This window comes from Crinia signifera, chromosome 4 (genome assembly GCF_055691185.1).
Source record: "Crinia signifera chromosome 4, ASM5569118v1, whole genome shotgun sequence".
In the NCBI taxonomy this organism is placed as follows: domain Eukaryota; kingdom Metazoa; phylum Chordata; class Amphibia; order Anura; family Myobatrachidae; genus Crinia; species Crinia signifera.
Window position 1 is genome coordinate 2,774,713 of NC_139220.1, and position 20,546 is coordinate 2,795,258.

Here is a 20,546-nt window from a genome sequence, read left to right on the forward strand (position 1 = left end):
AGCTAGGCATACTGTATGATCGACCTTTACTTGTGTGTCACCACCTGATATTTTGAGATTACAGCACCTGGTATTCCATAGAGGTCTCCCATCCATGTACTGACCAGGCCCTACACTGCTTAGCTTCCAAGATCGGACGTGGTTGGGCGTCCCAGTGTGGTATGGCTGTATGATAGTGGATGGTATGTTGGCACAAAAGGGATCAAGACCAGTTACCTACTGATATCCAGGTTTGAAAATACGCGCTAGGTATATTATCACTTTCATTTTTGGGGCATATCCAACCTTATTGTGTGATATATTCTTGTCATCTGTCACTTTCCATATAGGATGCGTTGGTAAGGGTTCACAGAAAGGGTGCTATCTCGTAGTTGTCATTGAATCCTTCTGGATGGAGGGTGTTTAGTTCAAAAATCCAGAACATTTCCCTTCGTGAGAGTAAGTTGGATAGATCTCCTCCTCGTTCTCCAAGGGTGACTTGCTCGATCCCTTTATACAGTAGTTTTTCTGGGTCTGAGTTGTGATGTTCAAGGAAATGTTGTGATACTGTATGTGTTTGAATTTTGTTTTTAATGTTTCTGGCATGTTCCTGGATCCTGGTCTTCAAAGGTCTTTTGGTCTTGCCAATATATTGGAGGCCACAAGGGCACTCCAGCATATAGACAACTGAGGTAGTGTTGCAATTGATGAACTGTTTTATTTTATATTCCTTGGTCTTCTCTTTGTTCTGGAAGATTTTTCTGTTGGGGTGTAGTAATCTGCAAATGTTACAGTGGCCGCATTTGTAACTTCCTACACATTTGGGCATTGTGTTCATTTGGATGGTCTTTTCTTTAAGCATGCTTGGGGCTATCATATCTTTTAAGTTTTTTGTTTTTCTGAATACCACTTGAGGGCGTGTTGGTAGATGGTCTTTGAGGACTGGGTCCATCATGAGGATGCCCCAGTGTTTGTTTAGTGCTGTCTTGATGTTCCTCTCGTGATGGTTGTAGGTGGTTACAAACTTCACCCCTGGTTTTTGATGTTCCCTTTTGGTATATTGAAGTATATTGTTTCTGTCGAGATCTTTTGCTCTTTGTTCAGCATTGGTGAGGATATGTTCCGGATAACCTTTCTCCCTGAATCTGTCTGCATATGTATTAAGTTGAGTGTCTCTTTCGGTCTCCGTTTTGCAGTTACGTGTCAGTCTGTGGAATTGTGAGAAGGGTATATTGTCCTTCCACTTCTTGAGGTGACAGCTTTCGTAATGTACATAGCTGTTGGTGTCCACTTTTTTGATAAAATTTTTTGTGATGACTGAGTTTCCGCTTTTCATCAGCACCAAGTCCAGAAATTCCACTTGTTCCATGCTCGTGTTGGAAGTGAATACTAAGTTTAGGTCATTGTTTCCTATGTATTCCAGGAATTCATTGAATTCTGTTGCGGTCCCACACCAAACAATAAGAATGTCGTCAATATACCTTTTAAAAAGAATAATATTGTCCTTAAAACGATGGTCGTTATAGATAAAATTCCTTTCCCAGTAGCCCATGAGTAAGTTGGCAAAGCTTGGGGCAAAGATAGTCCCCATAGCAGTGCCACACGTTTGTAAGTAAAAGCCATCCAAGAATTTAAAATAGTTGTGTTTGAGAATAAATCTCATGATGTCACAGATGAATTGTGTGTTGTCATCTGACAGTGATGTATCCTCCTTTAAAAACTCATAGCATGCTTTGATACCATCTTCATGATTAATGCACGTATACAGTGATTGAACGTCAATGGTGGCCCACATGTAATTGTCTTTCCAAGTTACGTTCTCCATGATGTTTAGTACTGACGTGGTATCTTTCAAGAAGGATGGGAGATTCATCACGTGTGGACGTAGGAATTTATCCGCGTATTCTGACAAATGGGATGTCAGGGAATCAATACCGGCCACAATCGGCCTACCCGGAGGATTCTGCAGAGATTTATGTATCTTCGGGAGAAAATAGAATATAGGTGTGGTTGGATTAGTGTGAAGCAGATATTGATACTCATCCTTTGTTAATGTTCCGTTCCTCAAACCTCTGAGTAAGGTGATACGGAGTTCTTCTAGGAAACTGTCTTTAGGATCCTGTGGTAGCGGTGTATATGATGATGTATCACTGAGTAGTCTCTTAGCTTCTTCTTCATATGCTGATCTGTCCATAATCACCAATCCACCACCCTTATCGGCTGATTTAATTACTATTTGGTCATTATCACGCAGAGTCTTGATCGCTTCTCTTTCCTTGCTTGTGAGGTTCTTTTTCGGTATAACGGGTTCTTCTTCAATGCATAGTTCCTTCTTTACTGCTTCATAAAATGTCCCAATGTATGGTCCTTTGGACTCTAGGGGGTAAAATTTTGAGGTTGGTTTCAGGCCAGATCTTGAGTTATTCGTATAGTTCTGGATTACTGCATCCTCCTTTCTTAAAAAATGTCTTTTCAGTGTCAGTTGCCTAGTGAATTTGTTGAGGTCGATGAATGTATCAAACCGGCTTTTTCCTTTAGTTGGTGCAAATGATAATCCTCTGTTGAGAAGGCTTATTTCTGGATCCGAAAGGGTGTATTTTGAAAGATTAAAAATGCCTTTGGGTGTTATTGGTTTTGATTTAGGGTTCTCCTCTTGTGGTAGTTTCTGTTTGTTCCTTCCGCTGCCTCTACATCCTCTCCTTCCTCTAGTCTTCTTTTTAAGGGGGATGCATGGTTCACTTTCTCTATAATTGCTGTGGTGGTTAAGTCCTTGATGCGGGTGCTCGTTTCTGCAGATAAAAAAGTGTTCCTTCCATTTAGAGGTGAATCATTTCTTCCTGATATGGGTTGATTAGTCGTATAGACTGGTCTGTGTCTCCTGGTTTCCCAGTCTACATTTTCATTTTTCCTGCTGGTGTATTTGGTCTGTTTCCAATTTGATGTTCTTCCAGTATTGGGGTGAATTTTAAAATCTTTGCTCCATTTTTTCACTTTGTTATTTTCATAGTCCAGTTTGTCCCTGTTAAACTTTTTCTCCTTATTGCCTCTTACCTCAGTTTCTATACGTTCCAGTTTTTTATTTAGAACTTCATCATTGATGGCAAAGTTCTCCTCGTCTTTTCGTGTGGATAATTTTGTTTCTGCTTCTTTTATCTCTTTCTCTAGAGTTGTTAGTATACGTTTCTTTTCTGTTATTAGGAGCTTCATAAGGTCGATTGAGCACTTATGTAGTGTTTGGTCCCATTCTTTCATGAATTCGGGGTTGTCGCTGCCAAAAGTGGGTTGTTTCATGAGCCTAAGGCCTCTTGGGATGCGGTTAACGCTTACATAGTGTTCCAAGCCTTTTATGTCCCACCAGGTGCGGATTTCTTTGGATAGGAGTTTTTCCATATTCCAAAAAGAATTGTCTAGATCATTATTGTCATTGATTGTAGTTATATCCCTTCCCTCATTGAATATTTTCTGACAGGCATCACTTCTGTTCTTGACCCTCTCATTCCCTCTAAACATGTTGTTTCTATGGAGATGGGGTCTGAGATCGAGGCTGCTTAATCCCTAGCACCAGAGAATTTTATGGATACACAAAAGAAAGGGAGTTCAGCGCCAAGATACGGTATACAGAAAGTATTTCTAAGAATAATTATGAGGTCCCTTATGGAATTGAAAAAACACACTCCCCACTATACAATGGGTGTCTGCACGGGTTCTACTTAAGGGACGGTGGTGGACCGTCTCTATAGAAAGGAGGATATTTAGGGAAAGTTTTGCGGAACCCGGCGATCTGTGCTTAATAAAAATTTGGACCAATTAGACTATGTCAAAAAAGATAGCAATTTATTATACTAAACAAGGGAATATGGGGTACACAGCAATCAATAAGAAATGACACTAGCACATAAGAAGTATATTTTCTCCCGAAGATACATAAATCTCTGCAGAATCCTCCGGGTAGGCCGATTGTGGCCGGTATTGATTCCCTGACATCCCATTTGTCAGAATACGCGGATAAATTCCTACGTCCACACGTGATGAATCTCCCATCCTTCTTGAAAGATACCACGTCAGTACTAAACATCATGGAGAACGTAACTTGGAAAGACAATTACATGTGGGCCACCATTGACGTTCAATCACTGTATACGTGCATTAATCATGAAGATGGTATCAAAGCATGCTATGAGTTTTTAAAGGAGGATACATCACTGTCAGATGACAACACACAATTCATCTGTGACATCATGAGATTTATTCTCAAACACAACTATTTTAAATTCTTGGATGGCTTTTACTTACAAACGTGTGGCACTGCTATGGGGACTATCTTTGCCCCAAGCTTTGCCAACTTACTCATGGGCTACTGGGAAAGGAATTTTATCTATAACGACCATCGTTTTAAGGACAATATTATTCTTTTTAAAAGGTATATTGACGACATTCTTATTGTTTGGTGTGGGACCGCAACAGAATTCAATGAATTCCTGGAATACATAGGAAACAATGACCTAAACTTAGTATTCACTTCCAACACGAGCATGGAACAAGTGGAATTTCTGGACTTGGTGCTGATGAAAAGCGGAAACTCAGTCATCACAAAAAATTTTATCAAAAAAGTGGACACCAACAGCTATGTACATTACGAAAGCTGTCACCTCAAGAAGTGGAAGGACAATATACCCTTCTCACAATTCCACAGACTGACACGTAACTGCAAAACGGAGACCGAAAGAGACACTCAACTTAATACATATGCAGACAGATTCAGGGAGAAAGGTTATCCGGAACATATCCTCACCAATGCTGAACAAAGAGCAAAAGATCTCGACAGAAACAATATACTTCAATATACCAAAAGGGAACATCAAAAACCAGGGGTGAAGTTTGTAACCACCTACAACCATCACGAGAGGAACATCAAGACAGCACTAAACAAACACTGGGGCATCCTCATGATGGACCCAGTCCTCAAAGACCATCTACCAACACGCCCTCAAGTGGTATTCAGAAAAACAAAAAACTTAAAAGATATGATAGCCCCAAGCATGCTTAAAGAAAAGACCATCCAAATGAACACAATGCCCAAATGTGTAGGAAGTTACAAATGCGGCCACTGTAACATTTGCAGATTACTACACCCCAACAGAAAAATCTTCCAGAACAAAGAGAAGACCAAGGAATATAAAATAAAACAGTTCATCAATTGCAACACTACCTCAGTTGTCTATATGCTGGAGTGCCCTTGTGGCCTCCAATATATTGGCAAGACCAAAAGACCTTTGAAGACCAGGATCCAGGAACATGCCAGAAACATTAAAAACAAAATTCAAACACATACAGTATCACAACATTTCCTTGAACATCACAACTCAGACCCAGAAAAACTACTGTATAAAGGGATCGAGCAAGTCACCCTTGGAGAACGAGGAGGAGATCTATCCAACTTACTCTCACGAAGGGAAATGTTCTGGATTTTTGAACTAAACACCCTCCATCCAGAAGGATTCAATGACAACTACGAGATAGCACCCTTTCTGTGAACCCTTACCAACGCATCCTATATGGAAAGTGACAGATGACAAGAATATATCACACAATAAGGTTGGATATGCCCCAAAAATGAAAGTGATAATATACCTAGCGCGTATTTTCAAACCTGGATGTCAGTAGGTAACTGGTCTTGATCCCTTTTGTGCCAACATACCATCCACTATCATACAGCCATACCACACTGGGACGCCCAACCACGTCCGATCTTGGAAGCTAAGCAGTGTAGGGCCTGGTCAGTACATGGATGGGAGACCTCTATGGAATACCAGGTGCTGTAATCTCAAAATATCAGGTGGTGACACACAAGTAAAGGTCGATCATACAGTATGCCTAGCTGGACGTGTACCATTCAGTATAGATACATGATCAGGAACTATGCCTTATGTGAACTACAATTATACTACTACTAATTTCTTCTAATGATTTATTACTTCTCTGCATATGTATAATATCCCTGGATCTAAATTCCGATATAATTATTGATACTTATATTAGGCAGAAATACCTGCTTTTTTTTTTTGATTTTTAAAATATATATATTATCTGCCATCTGAATATCAGTGCATGTACCTGTTAATGAGTATTCATAACTGATTTACTAAAAACCCCCTTTTTCTTGTCTCCCACATCACTTTATGTCCGTCTCTTTGAGCTTCCTATACTAAAGGAACATAACTTGCCAATTAATTGAGAAACAATATATGAAGCTGCAGCTCTGTAAATTAACCACAAGATGTCAGCATAATACAACCCATCGCACGAGCACGATGACGTACAAGATCCGGGTCCTGACACTGGACAAAGTATCCGCCTTCAATGTAACGGAGAACAGCGGGGAACCCAGACGCTCCTTCCTGAATAATTGACTCACACTACATGCGCATATTGTCCCTGACGACGGCGGATGCGGGGCGGAAGTGGGGCGGATATGACGTCCCGCCCCACTTCCTGAAACCTCCGTTGTACTCAATTAACTATTTTTCAGCGCTAACATACATCAGCGCTCAGAGACTACATGATTTATGAATGTATATATAAAACGGGTTGTCTAGTATGTAACATAGTAAGTAATTATGTAGTAGTAGCATCTAACTAGTATATCTGGCTTAATTGATTTACCTAACTACAGGAAGTGATGTCAGCCTGCCTTACTGATATATACCTGCTCCTAACCAGTTTGTCCACACCCCCTGAGGAAGTCTTGTAAGACGAAACATGTCGGGCAGCTTTTGAGTCCTTATCCTCAATCCTCAGTTAAGCTATTTATCCTTTATATTTAAGCTACTGTGAAATACTCTTTTTTAAGAACAAAAATTTTTTTATTCCTAAGGATTTTTTTTTTTTTTTTCTCTTATTTTGTTTTTATCTCTCGTCAATATTATTGCTCTTATTATAACTATTACCCATTTTTTATATATATATACTTCTTATGTGCTAGTGTCATTTCTTATTGATTGCTGTGTACCCCATATTCCCTTGTTTAGTATAATAAATTGCTATCTTTTTTGACATAGTCTAATTGGTCCAAATTTTTATTAAACACAGATCGCCGGGTTCCGCAAAACTTTCCCTAAATATATATATATATATATATATATATATATATATATATATATATATATATATATATATATATATATATATATATATATATATTATGTGTAATATGGCTCAGTGGTTACATTCTCTCGCTATATACAGTATATGTGTAATATGGCTCAGTGGTTACATTCTCTCGTTATATACAGTATATGTGTAATATGGCTCAGTGGTTACATTCTCTCACTATATACAGTATGTGTAATATGGCTCAGTGGTTACATTCTCTCACTATATACAGAATATGTGTATTATGGCTCAGTGGTTACATTCTCTCACTATATACAGTATGTGTAATATGGCTCAGTGGTTACATTCTCTCACTATATACAGAATATGTGTATTATGGCTCAGTGGTTATCATTCTCTCACTATATACAGTATATGTGTAATATGGCTCAGTGGTTACATTCTCTCACTATATACAGTATGTGTAATATGGCTCAGTGGTTACATTCTCTCACTATATACAGTATATGTGTAATATGGCTCAGTGGTTACATTCTCTCACTATATACAGAATATGTGTAATATGGCTCAGTGGTTATCATTCTCTCACTATATACAGAATATGTGTAATATGGCTCAGTGGTTACATTCTCTCGCTATATACAGTATATTTGTAATATGGCTCAGTGGTTACATTCTCTCACTATATACAGTATATGTGTAATATGGCTCAGTGGTTACATTCTCTCGCTATATACAGTATGTGTAATATGGCTCAGTGGTTACATTCTCTCACTATTTACAGTATATGTGTAATATGGCTCAGTGGTTATCATTCTTTTGCTATATACAGTATATGTGTAATATGGCTCAGTGGTTATCATTATCTCGCTATATACAGTATATGTGTAATATGGCTCAGTGGTTACATTCTCTCACTATATACAGAATATGTGTATTATGGCTCAGTGGTTATCATTCTCTCACTATATACAGTATATGTGTAATATGGCTCAGTGGTTATCATTCTCTCGCTATATGCAGTATATGTGTAATATGGCTCAGTGGTTACATTCTCTCACTATATACAGAATATGTGTATTATGGCTCAGTGGTTATCATTCTCTCACTATATACAGTATATGTGTAATATGGCTCAGTGGTTATCATTCTCTCACTATTTACAGTATATGTGTAATATGGCTCAGTGGTTATCATTCTTTTGCTATATACAGTATATGTGTAATATGGCTCAGTGGTTATCATTATCTCGCTATATACAGTATATGTGTAATATGGCTCAGTGGTTACATTCTCTCACTATATACAGAATATGTGTATTATGGCTCAGTGGTTATCATTCTCTCACTATATACAGTATATGTGTAATATGGCTCAGTGGTTATCATTCTCTCGCTATATGCAGTATATGTGTAATATGGCTCAGTGGTTACATTCTCTCACTATATACAGAATATGTGTATTATGGCTCAGTGGTTATCATTCTCTCACTATATACAGTATATGTGTAATATGGCTCAGTGGTTATCATTCTCTCACTATATACAGTATATGTGCAATATGGCTCAGTGGTTATCATTCTCTCACTATATACAGTATATGTGCAATATGGCTCAGTGGTTATCATTCGCTCACTATATACAGTAAATGTGTAATATGGCTCAGTGGTTACATTCTCTCACTATATACAGTATATGTGTAATATGGCTCAGTGGTTATCATTCTCTCACTATATACAGTATATGCGTAATATGGCTCAGTGGTTATCATTCTCTCACCATATTCAGTATATGTGTAATATGGCTCAGTGGTTATCATTCTCTCGCTATATACAGTATATGTATAATATGGCTCAGTGGTTACATTCTCTCGCTATATACAGTATATGTGTAATATGGCTCAGTGGTTATCATTCTCTCGCTATATACAGTATATGTGTAATATGGCTCAGTGGTTATCATTCTCTCACTATATACAGTATATGTGTAATATGGCTCACTGGTTATCATTCTCTCGCTATATACAGTATATGTGTAATATGACTCAGTGGTTATCATTCTCTCACTATATACAGCATATGTGTAATATGGCTCAGTGGTTATCATTCTATCACTATATACAGTATATATGTAATATGGCTCAGTGGTTACATTCTATCACTATGTACAGTATATGTGTAATATGGCTCAGTGGTTACATTCTCTCACTATATACAGTATATGCGAATATGGCTCAGTGGTTACATTCTCTCACTATATATACAGTATATGCATAATATGGCTCAGTGGTTATCATTCTCTCACTATATATACAGTACTGTATATGTGTAATATGGCTCAGTGGTTACATTCTCTCACTATGTACAGTATATATGTAATATGGCTCAGTGGTTACATTCTCTCACTATATACAGTATATGTGTAATATGGCTCAGTGGTTACATTCTCTCACTATATACAGTATATATGTAATATGGCTCAGTGGTTATCATTCTCTCACTATATACAGTATATGTATAATATGGCTCAGTGGTTACATTCTCTCACTATATACAGTATATGTGTAATATGGCTCAGTGGTTATCATTCTCTCACTATATACAGTATATATGTAATATGGCTCAGTGGTTATCATTCGCTCACTATATACAGTATATGTGTAATATGGCTCAGTGGTTATCATTCTCTCACTATATACAGAATATGTGTAATATGGCTCAGTGGTTACATTCTCTCACTATATACAGTATATGTGTAATATGGCTCAGTGGTTACATTCTCTCGCTATATACAGTATATGTGTAATATGGCTCAGTGGTTATCATTCTCTCGCTATATACAGTATATATGTAATATGGCTCAGTGGTTACATTCTCTCACTATATACAGTACTGTATATGTGTAATATGGCTCAGTGGTTACATTCTCTCACTATGTACAGTATATGTGTAATATGGCTCAGTGGTTATCATTCTCTCACTATATACAGTATATATGTAATATGGCTCAGTGGTTACATTCTCTCACTATATACAGTATATGTGTAATATGGCTCAGTGGTTATCATTCTCTCACTATATACAGTGTAGTTGTAACATGGCTCAGTGGTTATCATTCTCTCGCTATATACAGCATATGTGTAATATGGCTCAGTGGTTATCATTCGCTCACTATATACAGTATATGTGTAATATGGCTCAGTGGTTACATTATCTCACTATGTACAGTATATATGTAATATGGCTCAGTGGTTACATTCTCAAACTATATACAGTATATGTGTAATATGGCTCAGTGGTTACATTCTCTCACTATGTACAGTATATGTGTAATATGGCTCAGTGGTTACATTCTCTCACTATATACAGTATATATGTAATATGGCTCAGTGGTTATCATTCGTTCACTATGTACAGTATATATGTAATATGGCTCAGTGGTTACATTCGCTCACTATATACAGTATATGTGTAATATGGCTCAGTGGTTACATTCTCTCACTATGTACAGTATATGTGTAATATGGCTCAGTGGTAATCATTCGCTCACTATATACAGTATAGTTGTAATATGGCTCAGTGGTTACATTCTCTCACTATATACAGTATATGTGTAATATGGCTCAGTGGTTATCATTCGCTCACTATATACAGTATATGTGTAATATGGCTCAGTGGTTATCATTCTCTCACTATATACAGTATATATGTAATATGGCTCAGTGGTTACATTCTCTCACTATATACAGTATAGTTGTAATATGGCTCAGTGGTTACATTCTCTCACTATATACAGTATATGTGTAATGTGGCTCAGTGGTTATCATTCGCTCCCTATATACAGTATATGTGTAATATGGCTCAGTGGTTATCATTCGCTCACTATATACAGTATATGTGTAATATGGCTCAGTGGTTACATTCTCTCACTATGTATAGTATATGTGTAATATGGCTCAGTAGTTATCATGCTCTCACTATATACAGTATATGTGTAATATGGCTCAGTGGTTATCATTTGCTCACTATATACAGTATAGTTGTAATATGGCTCAGTGGTTATCATTCTCTCACCATATACAGTATATGTGTAATATGGCTCAGTGGTTATCATGCTCTCACTATATACAGTATATGTGTAATATGGCTCAGTGGTTATCATTTGCTCACTATATACAGTATAGTTGTAATATGGCTCAGTGGTTATCATTCTCTCACCATATACAGTATATATGTAATATGGCTCAGTGGTTACATTCTCTCAATATTTAAAGTATATACTATATGTATATGTGTTCTGGTTATATGATGTACTGCGCCTCATCCTGTGTGCTGGTTATTAGATGTACTGTCCCTCATCCTGTGCGGTGTACAAGGTATCCTGTGCCTCATCCTGTGCTTTGTACAAGGTGTCCTGTGCCTTATTCTGTGCTGTGTAAAAGGTGTCCTGGGCCTCATCCTGTGCTGTGTACAAGGTGTCCTGGGCCTTATCCTGTGCTGTGTACAAGGTGTCCTGGGCCTCATCCTGTGCTGTGTACAAGGTGTCCTGTGCCTGAACCTGTGCTGTGCACAAAGTGTCCTGTGCCTCATCCTTTGCTGTGTACAAGGTGTCCAGTGCCTCATCCTGTGCTTTGTACAAGGTGTCCTGTGCCTCATTCTATGCTGTGTACAAGGTGTCCTGTGCCTCATCCTGTGCAGTGTACAAGGTGTCCTGTGCTTCATCCTGTGCGGTGTACAAGGTGTCATGTGCCTCATCCTGTGCGGTGTACAAGGTGTCCTGTGCCTCATCCTGTGCTGTGTACAAGGTGTCCTGTGCCTCATCCTGTGCTGTGTACAAGGTGTCCTGTGCCTAAACCTGTGCTGTGTACAAGGTGTCCTGTTCCTCATCCTGTGCTGTGTACAAGGTGTCCTGTGCCTCATCCTGTGCTGTGTACAAGGTGTCCTGTGCCTAAACCTGTGCTGTGTACAAGGTGTCCTTTCCCTTATCCTGTGCTGTGTACAAGGTGTCCTGTGCCTCATACTGTGCTGTGTACAAGGTGTCCGGTGCCTCGTTCTATGCTGTGTACAAGGTGTCCTGTGCCTCATTCTGTGCTGTGTACAAGGTGTCCTGTGCCTCGTTCTGTGCTGTGTACAAGGTGTCCTGTGCCTCGTTCTGTGCTGTGTACAAGGTGTCCTGTGCCTCATCCTGTGCCTCATCCTGTGCTGTGTACAAGGTGTCCTGTGCCTCGTTCTATGCTGTGTACAAGGTGTCCTGTGCCTCATCCTGTGCGGTGTACAAGGTGTCCTGTGCCTCGTTCTGTGCTGTGTACAAGGTGTCCTGTTCCTCATCCTGTGCTGTGTACAAGGTGTCCTGTGCCTCATCCTGTGCTGTGTACAAGGTGTCCTGTGCCTCGTTCTGTGCTGTGTACAAGGTGTCCTGTGCCTCATTCTATGCTGTGTACAAGGTGTCCTGTGCCTCATCCTGTGCGGTGTACAAGGTGTCCTGTGCCTCGTTCTATGCTGTGTACAAGGTGTCCTGTTCCTCATCCTGTGCTGTGTACAAGGTGTCCTGTGCCTCATCCTGTGCTGTGTACAAGGTGTCCTGTGCCTCTTTCTGTGCTGTGTACAAGGTGTCCTGTGCCTCATCCTGTGCTGTGTACAAGGTGTCCTGTTTCTCATCCTGTGCTGTGTACAAGGTGTCCTGTGTCTCATCCTGTGCTGTGTACAAGGTTTCCTGTGCCTCATCCTGTGCTGTGTACAAAGTGTCCTGTGCCTCATCCTGTGCTGTGTACAAGGTGTCCTGTGCCTCATCCTGTGCTGTGTACAAGGTGTCCTGTGCCTCATCCTGTGCTGTGTACAAGGTGTCCTGTGCCTCATCCTGTGCTGTGTACAAGGTGTCCTGTTTCTCATCCTGTGCTGTGTACAAGGTGTCCTGTGCCTCATCCTGTGCTGTGTACAAGGTGTCCTGTGCCTCGTCCTGTGCTGTGTACAAGGTGTCCTGTGCCTCCTCCTGTGCTGTGTACAAGGTGTCATGTGCCTCATCCTGTGCTGTGTACAAGGTGTCCTGTGCCTCATCCTGTGCTGTGTACAAGGTGTCCTGTTTCTCATCCTGTGCTGTGTACAAGGTGCCCTATGCCTCATCCTGTGCTGTGTACAAGGTGTCCTGTGTCTCATCCTGTGCTGTGTACAAGGTTTCCTGTGCCTCATCCTGTGCTGTGTACAAAGTGTCCTGTGCCTCATCCTGTGCTGTGTACAAGGTGTCCTGTGCCTCATCCTGTGCTGTGTACAAGGTGTCCTGTGCCTCATCCTGTGCTGTGTACAAGGTGTCCTGTTTCTCATCCTGTGCTGTGTACAAGGTGTCCTGTGCCTCATCCTGTGCTGTGTACAAGGTGTCCTGTGCCTCATCCTGTGCTGTGTACAAGGTGTCCTGTGCCTCGTCCTGTGCTGTGTACAAGGTGTCCTGTGCCTCCTCCTGTGCTGTGTACAAGGTGTCATGTGCCTCATCCTGTGCTGTGTACAAGGTGTCCTGTGCCTCATCCTGTGCTGTGTACAAGGTGTCCTGTTTCTCATCCTGTGCTGTGTACAAGGTGTCCTGTGCCTCATCCTGTGCTGTGTACAAGGTGTCCTGTGCCTCATCCTGTGCTGTGTACAAGGTGTCCTGTGCCTCATCCTGTGCTGTGTACAAGGTGTCATGTGCCTCTTTCTGTGCTGTGTACAAGGTGTCCTGTGCCTCATCCTGTGCTGTGTACAAGGTGTCCTGTACCTCATCCTGTGCTGTGTACAAGGTGTCCTGTGCCTCATCCTGTGCTGTGTACAAGGTGTCCTGTGCCTCATCCTGTGCTGTGTACAAGGTGTCCTGTGCCTCATCCTGTGCTGTGTACAAGGTGTCCTGTACCTCATCCTGTGCTGTGTACAAGGTGTCCTGTTTCTCATCCTGTGCTGTGTACAAGGTGTCCTGTGCCTCGTCCTGTGCTGTGTACAAGGTGTCCTGTGCCTCATCCTGTGCATTAGATGTAGTCAGGAAACACACTGTGCCGTATCAGGTGTGTTTATCTCATGCTGCGCTGGGGACACGATTGGTGATAGTTCATCTTAACTCTGGATAAATAAATGATAAAGATTTATATATTTATGGCATCCTATCTTTCACTTCTCCAGCACAAATCATGGAGCTGCAGGTCAGGGGAGCGGCACATTGCTCTGCGCCTATATCCCTGTGTCCTGATTAAGGTCTATGGGTTCCCTCCCCCAGAGGAGGACGGTGGTACCTGGGCCGGGCAGCGGGGTCCCTGCAGCACTGGGGTAGCGGCGGGGTCCCTGCAGCACTGGGGAGGTGCCGGGGTCCCTGCAGTTGATGGGCAGTCAGCGACGGGGGCACTGTGGTGTATGGGAACTAGTAGCTCTACTAGTTCCCATTCGGTGCAGGGACCCCGCCGTTGACTTCCCATCTGCGGCAGGGACCCCGCAACTACAGGGACCCCCTGCCTGCCCCGAACTGCAGGGACACCTGCCCACCCTGCGCTGCCTGCCACCTAGCTGTCACAGCCGCAGCAGGGCTGGTGTGGAGGCCCCGGGGTGACCCCCCCCCCTTTCACCCTGTGGTTGATCCGGCACTGGTCCTGAACCCCGTGCACCTAATAATCACAGGGCATGACCTGGCCCCAGTAGCGGGGAATATGAGGACATACTGACCATTGAAAGGATATACTGTTCTGCCATTAACTGCAAAGGGCACATATACAGTGCTATCTGGGCGCATAGTTAGCGCCATGTATTAAGCAGCACGGTACTCAGTATGAAGCAGAATTACTGCTATCCACACATACACACCGGCCATTGCCAGGGAGAACTCTGACTTACTGCTATGTCATCAGGACTGCGTTGGAGATGTTTATGTAAGGAAAATGGTCATTTACTTCCAATAGAAAAGTACTGTGCAGGTGGAGTAAGGAGATAAGCCATACTCATCATCTATTGCAGTACCGTGCAGGTGGAGTGAGGAGATAAGCCATACTCATCATCTATTGCAGTACTGTGCAGGCGTGGTAAGGAGATACGCCATACTCATCATCTATTGCAGTACTGTGCAGGTGGAGTAAGGAGATAAGCCATACTCATCATCTATTGCAGTACTGGGCAGGTGTAGTAAGGAGATAAGCCGTACTCACCATCTATTGCAGTACCGTGCAGGTGGAGTAAGGAGATAAGCCATACTCATCATCTATTGCAGTACCGTGCAGGTGGAGTGAGGAGATAAGCCATACTCATCATCTATTGCAGTACTGTGCAGGCGTGGTAAGGAGATACGCCATACTCATCATCTATTGCAGTACTGTGCAGGTGGAGTAAGGAGATAAGCCATACTCATCATCTATTGCAGTACTGGGCAGGTGTAGTAAGGAGATAAGCCGCACTCATCATCTATTGCAGTACTGTGCAGGCGGAGTAAGGAGATAAGCCATACTCATCATCTATTGCAGTACTGTGCAGGCGTGGTAAGGAGATACGCCATACTCATCATCTATTGCAGTACTGTGCAGGTGGAGTGAGGAGATAAGCCGCACTCATCATCTATTGCAGTACTGTGCAGGTGGAGTAAGGAGATAAGCCGCACTCATCATCTATTGCAGTACTGTGCAGGTGGAGTAAGGAGATAAGCCATACTCATCATCTATTGCAGTACTGTGCAGGTGGAGTAAGGAGATACGCCATACTCATCATCTATTGCAGTACCGTGCAGGTGGAGTAAGGAGATAAGCCGTACTCACCATCTATTGCAGTACCGTGCAGGTGTAGTAAGGAGATAAGCCGCACTCATCATCTATTGCAGTACTGTGCAGGTGGAGTAAGGAGATAAGCCATACTCATCATCTATTGCAGTACTGTGCAGGTGGAGTAAGGAGATAAGCCGTACTCACCATCTATTGCAGTACTGTGCAGGTGGAGTAAGGAGATAAGCCGTACTCACCATCTATTGCAGTACCGTGCAGGTGGAGTAAGGAGATAAGCCATACTCATCATCTATTGCAGTACTGTGCAGGTGGAGTAAGGAGATAAGCCATACTCATCATCTATTGCAGTACTGTGCAGGTGGAGTGAGGAGATAAGCCGCACTCATCATCTATTGCAGTACTGTGCAGATGGAGTAAGGAGATAAGCCATACTCATCATCTATTGCAGTACTGTGCAGGCGGAGTAAGGAGATAAGCCGTACTCACCATCTATTGCAGTACTGTGCAGGTGGAGTAAGGAGATAAGCCATACTCATCTATTGCAGTACCGTGCAGGTGGAGTAAGGAGATAAGCCATACTCATCATCTATTGCAGTACTGGGCAGGTGTAGTAAGGAGATACCCCATACTCACCATCTATTGCAGTACCGTGCAGGTGGAGTAAGGAGATAGGCCGTACTCACCATCTATTGCAGTACCGTGCAGGTGGAGTAAGGAGATAAGCCATACTCATCATCTATTGCAGTACCGTGCAGGTGGAATAAGGAGATAAGCCATACTCATCATCTATTGCAGTACTGTGCAGGTGGAGTAAGGAGATAAGCCATACTCATCATCTATTGCAGTACTGTGCAGGTGGAGTAAGGAGATAAGCCGTACTCACCATCTATTGCAGTACTGTGCAGGTGGAGTAAGGAGATAAGCCGTACTCACCATCTATTGCAGTACCGTGCAGGTGGAGTAAGGAGATAAGCCATACTCATCATCTATTGCAGTACTGTGCAGGTGGAGTAAGGAGATAAGCCATACTCATCATCTATTGCAGTACTGTGCAGGTGGAGTGAGGAGATAAGCCGCACTCATCATCTATTGCAGTACTGTGCAGATGGAGTAAGGAGATAAGCCATACTCATCATCTATTGCAGTACTGTGCAGGCGGAGTAAGGAGATAAGCCGTACTCACCATCTATTGCAGTACTGTGCAGGTGGAGTAAGGAGATAAGCCATACTTATCTATTGCAGTACCGTGCAGGTGGAGTAAGGAGATAAGCCATACTCATCATCTATTGCAGTACTGGGCAGGTGTAGTAAGGAGATACCCCATACTCACCATCTATTGCAGTACCGTGCAGGTGGAGTAAGGAGATAGGCCGTACTCACCATCCATTGCAGTACCGTGCAGGTGGAGTAAGGAGATAAGCCATACTCATCATCTATTGCAGTACCGTGCAGGTGGAATAAGGAGATAAGACATACTCATCATCTATTGCAGTACTGTGCAGGTGGAGTGAGGAGATAAGCCGTACTCACCATCTATTGCAGTACTGTGCAGGTGGAGTAAGGAGATAAGCCGTACTCACCATCTATTGCAGTACCGTGCAGGTGGAGTAAGGAGATAAGCCATACTCATCATCTATTGCAGTACCGTGCAGGTGGAGTAAGGAGATAAGCCGTACTCACCATCTATTGCAGTACCGTGCAGGTGGAGTAAGGAGATAAGCCGTACTCACCATCTATTGCAGTACCGTGCAGGTGGAGTAAGGAGATAAGCCGTACTCACCATCTATTGCAGTACTGTGCAGGAGGAGTAAGGAGATAAGCCGTACTCACCATCTATTGCAGTACCGTGCAGGTGGAGTAAGGAGATAAGCCATACTCATCATCTATTGCAGTACTGTGCAGGTGGAGTAAGGAGATAAGCCGTACTCACCATCTATTGCAGTACCGTGCAGGTGGAGTAAGGAGATAAGCCGTACTCACCATCTATTGCATTACCGTGCAGGTGGAGTAAGGAGATAAGCCGTACTCACCATCTATTGCAGTACCGTGCAGGTGGAGTAAGGAGATAAGCCATACTCATCATCTATTGCAGTACTGTGCAGGTGGAGTAAGGAGATAAGCCGTACTCACCATCTATTGCAGTACTGTGCAGGTGGAGTAAGGAGATAAGCCGTACTCACCATCTATTGCAGTACCGTGCAGGTGGAGTAAGGAGATAAGCCATACTCATCATCTATTGCAGTACCGTGCAGGTGGAGTAAGGAGATAAGCCGTACTCACCATCTATTGCAGTACCGTGCAGGTGGAGTAAGGAGATAAGCCGTACTCACCATCTATTGCATTACCGTGCAGGTGGAGTAAGGAGATAAGCCGTACTCACCATCTATTGCAGTACCGTGCAGGTGGAGTAAGGAGATAAGCCATACTCATCATCTATTGCAGTACTGTGCAGGTGGAGTAAGGAGATAAGCCATACTCATCATCTATTGCAGTACTGTGCAGGTGGAGTAAGGAGATAAGCCGTACTCACCATCTATTGCAGTACTGTGCAGGTGGAGTAAGGAGATAAGCCATACCCATCATCTATTGCAGTACTGTGCAGGTGGAGTAAGGAGATAAGCCATACTCATCATCTATTGCAGTACTGTGCAGGTGGAGTAAGGAGATAAGCCATACTCATCTATTGAAGCAGGGGGAGGTCTTTTTGGTCATGCCCTGGCTTGTTTGGAGGGGGTGTGCTTGATTACATTTTGGTTTCCCTACTATGTGCCTCTATGTGCCACCAAGGTTCACACAGCACTGTTTCTGCGGTTGCTTTATGGTGGGTACACACCAGCAGATTCCGGCACGCCCGCCACTAGTATTAACTATATCGACAGTGTTGCGGGAGTCAAGATATAGTGCATACACACTGACAGATATCGGTAACGATATTGGTTAGTGACGTAGCCCGCCCCTGCTCCATACATGCAGTCACTGACTAGATAGTCCAGATTGAACTGAATTTACAGTCGCTAACGATGTGCGGGAGCTCCTGTCTGCGTCCCTAGTCATTCCTGGACAGCAGCATTACTAGCCGACATCAGCAGCTGCTATTGTATTTGCGTTGAACATGGATTAGGCCCTGTGTATGCAATCTTGGGGAATGCGGTAAGGTGTGAATGGGGTATGGCCCCTGTGTACTCAGTCTCGTGGAATGGGGTAAGGCCCCTGTGTACGCAGTCTCAGGGAATGTGGTAAGGCCCCTGTGTACGCAGTCTCTGAAAATGGGTTAAGGCCCCTGTGTACGCAGTCTCTGAGAATGGGTTAAGGCCTCTGTGTACGCAGTCTCAGGGAATGGGGTAAGGCCCCTGTGTACGCAGTCTCTGAGAATGAGGTAAGGCCCCTGTGTACGCAGTCTCTGAGAATGAGGTAAGGCCCCTGTGTACGCAGTCTCTGAGAATGAGGTAAGGCCCCTGTGTACGCAGTCTCTGAGAATGGGGTAAGGCCCCTGTGTACGCAGTCTCTGAGAATGAGGTAAGGCCCCTGTGTACGCAGTCTCAGGGAATGGGGTAAGGCCCCTGTGTACGCAGTCTTGGGGAATGGGGTGAGGCCCCTGTGTACGCAGTCTCTGAGAATGAGGTAAGGCCCCTGTGTACGCAGTCTCTGAGAATGAGGTAAGGCCCCTGTGTACGCAGTCTCTGAGAATGGGGTAAGGCCCCTGTGTACGCAGTCTCTGAGAATGAGGTAAGGCCCCTGTGTACGCATTCTCAGGGAATGGGGTAAGGCCCTTGTGTTGCAGTCTCGGAGAATGGAGTATGGCCCCTGTGTACGCAGTCTCAGGTAATGTGGTAAGGCCCCTGTGTACGCAGTCTCGTGGAATGAGGTAAGACCCCTGTGTATGCCGTCTCACGGAATGGGGTAAGACCCTGTGTATGCAGTCTCACGGAATGGGGTAAGGCCCTGTGTGCGCCGTCTCATGGAATGGGGTAAGGCCCTGTCTGCCCAGTCTCATGGAATGGGGTAAGGCCCTGTCTGCCCAGTCTCAGGGAATGGGGTAAGGCCCTGTCTGCCCAGTCTCGGGGAATGTGGTAAGGCCCCTGTGTACGCAGTCTCACGGAATGAGGTAAGACCCCTGTGTATGCCGTCTCATGGAATGGGGTAATGCCCCTGTGTACGCAGTCTCGTGGAATGAGGTAAGACCCCTGTGTACGCCGTCTCACGGAATGGGGTAAGGCCCTGTGTGCGCCGTCTCATGGAATGGGGTAAGGCCCCTGTGTACGCAGTCTCTGAGAATGGGGTAAGTCCCCTGTGTACGCAGTCTCTGAGAATGGGGTAAGGCCCCTGTGTTGCAGTCTCATGGAATGGGGTAAGGCCCTGTCTGCCCAGTCTCAGGGAATGGGGTAAGGTGACAGATAGTTACCTGTTCCCTGAGATTTACGGTCAGCTCTGAGACCTCACTTCCTTCTCGCTGGAGGAGCATAAATGAGACCATTAAACACAGAGTGTCATAAAAGCGTCAGGACTCTGCAGAAAAGAGGAAGCTTGTGTGACAATCCCTCAGTAACTGGCACAATCCTCTCCATTGCTGGAGAGCTGCGTTTTTGTCGTGTTCCCACAACTGTCACTGGTGTCATAGGCGAACCATGGGGACACTACAACTCCCAGAACCCCAGGACCAGGTAATAGGGTGAGTTACTACACCACTATTATTCTGTCTGCACTGAGGGTGAGCCTCAGATATTATAGTAGCTGAGCACCATGTA

General features: G+C 43.5%; 1 protein-coding gene and 2 pseudogenes across 3 annotated transcripts in view; 2 read left to right on the top strand and 1 right to left on the bottom strand.

Annotated features, from left to right (window-relative positions):
• The window catches only part of PDE3A (phosphodiesterase 3A), a 347,829-nt gene that overhangs the window by 228,232 nt on the left and 99,051 nt on the right, over nt 1-20,546 (top strand). The window lies entirely within an intron of this gene.
• LOC146076082 (5S ribosomal RNA) lies at nt 56-173 on the bottom strand (annotated as a pseudogene).
• On the top strand, nt 5,687-5,804 carry LOC146076083 (5S ribosomal RNA; annotated as a pseudogene).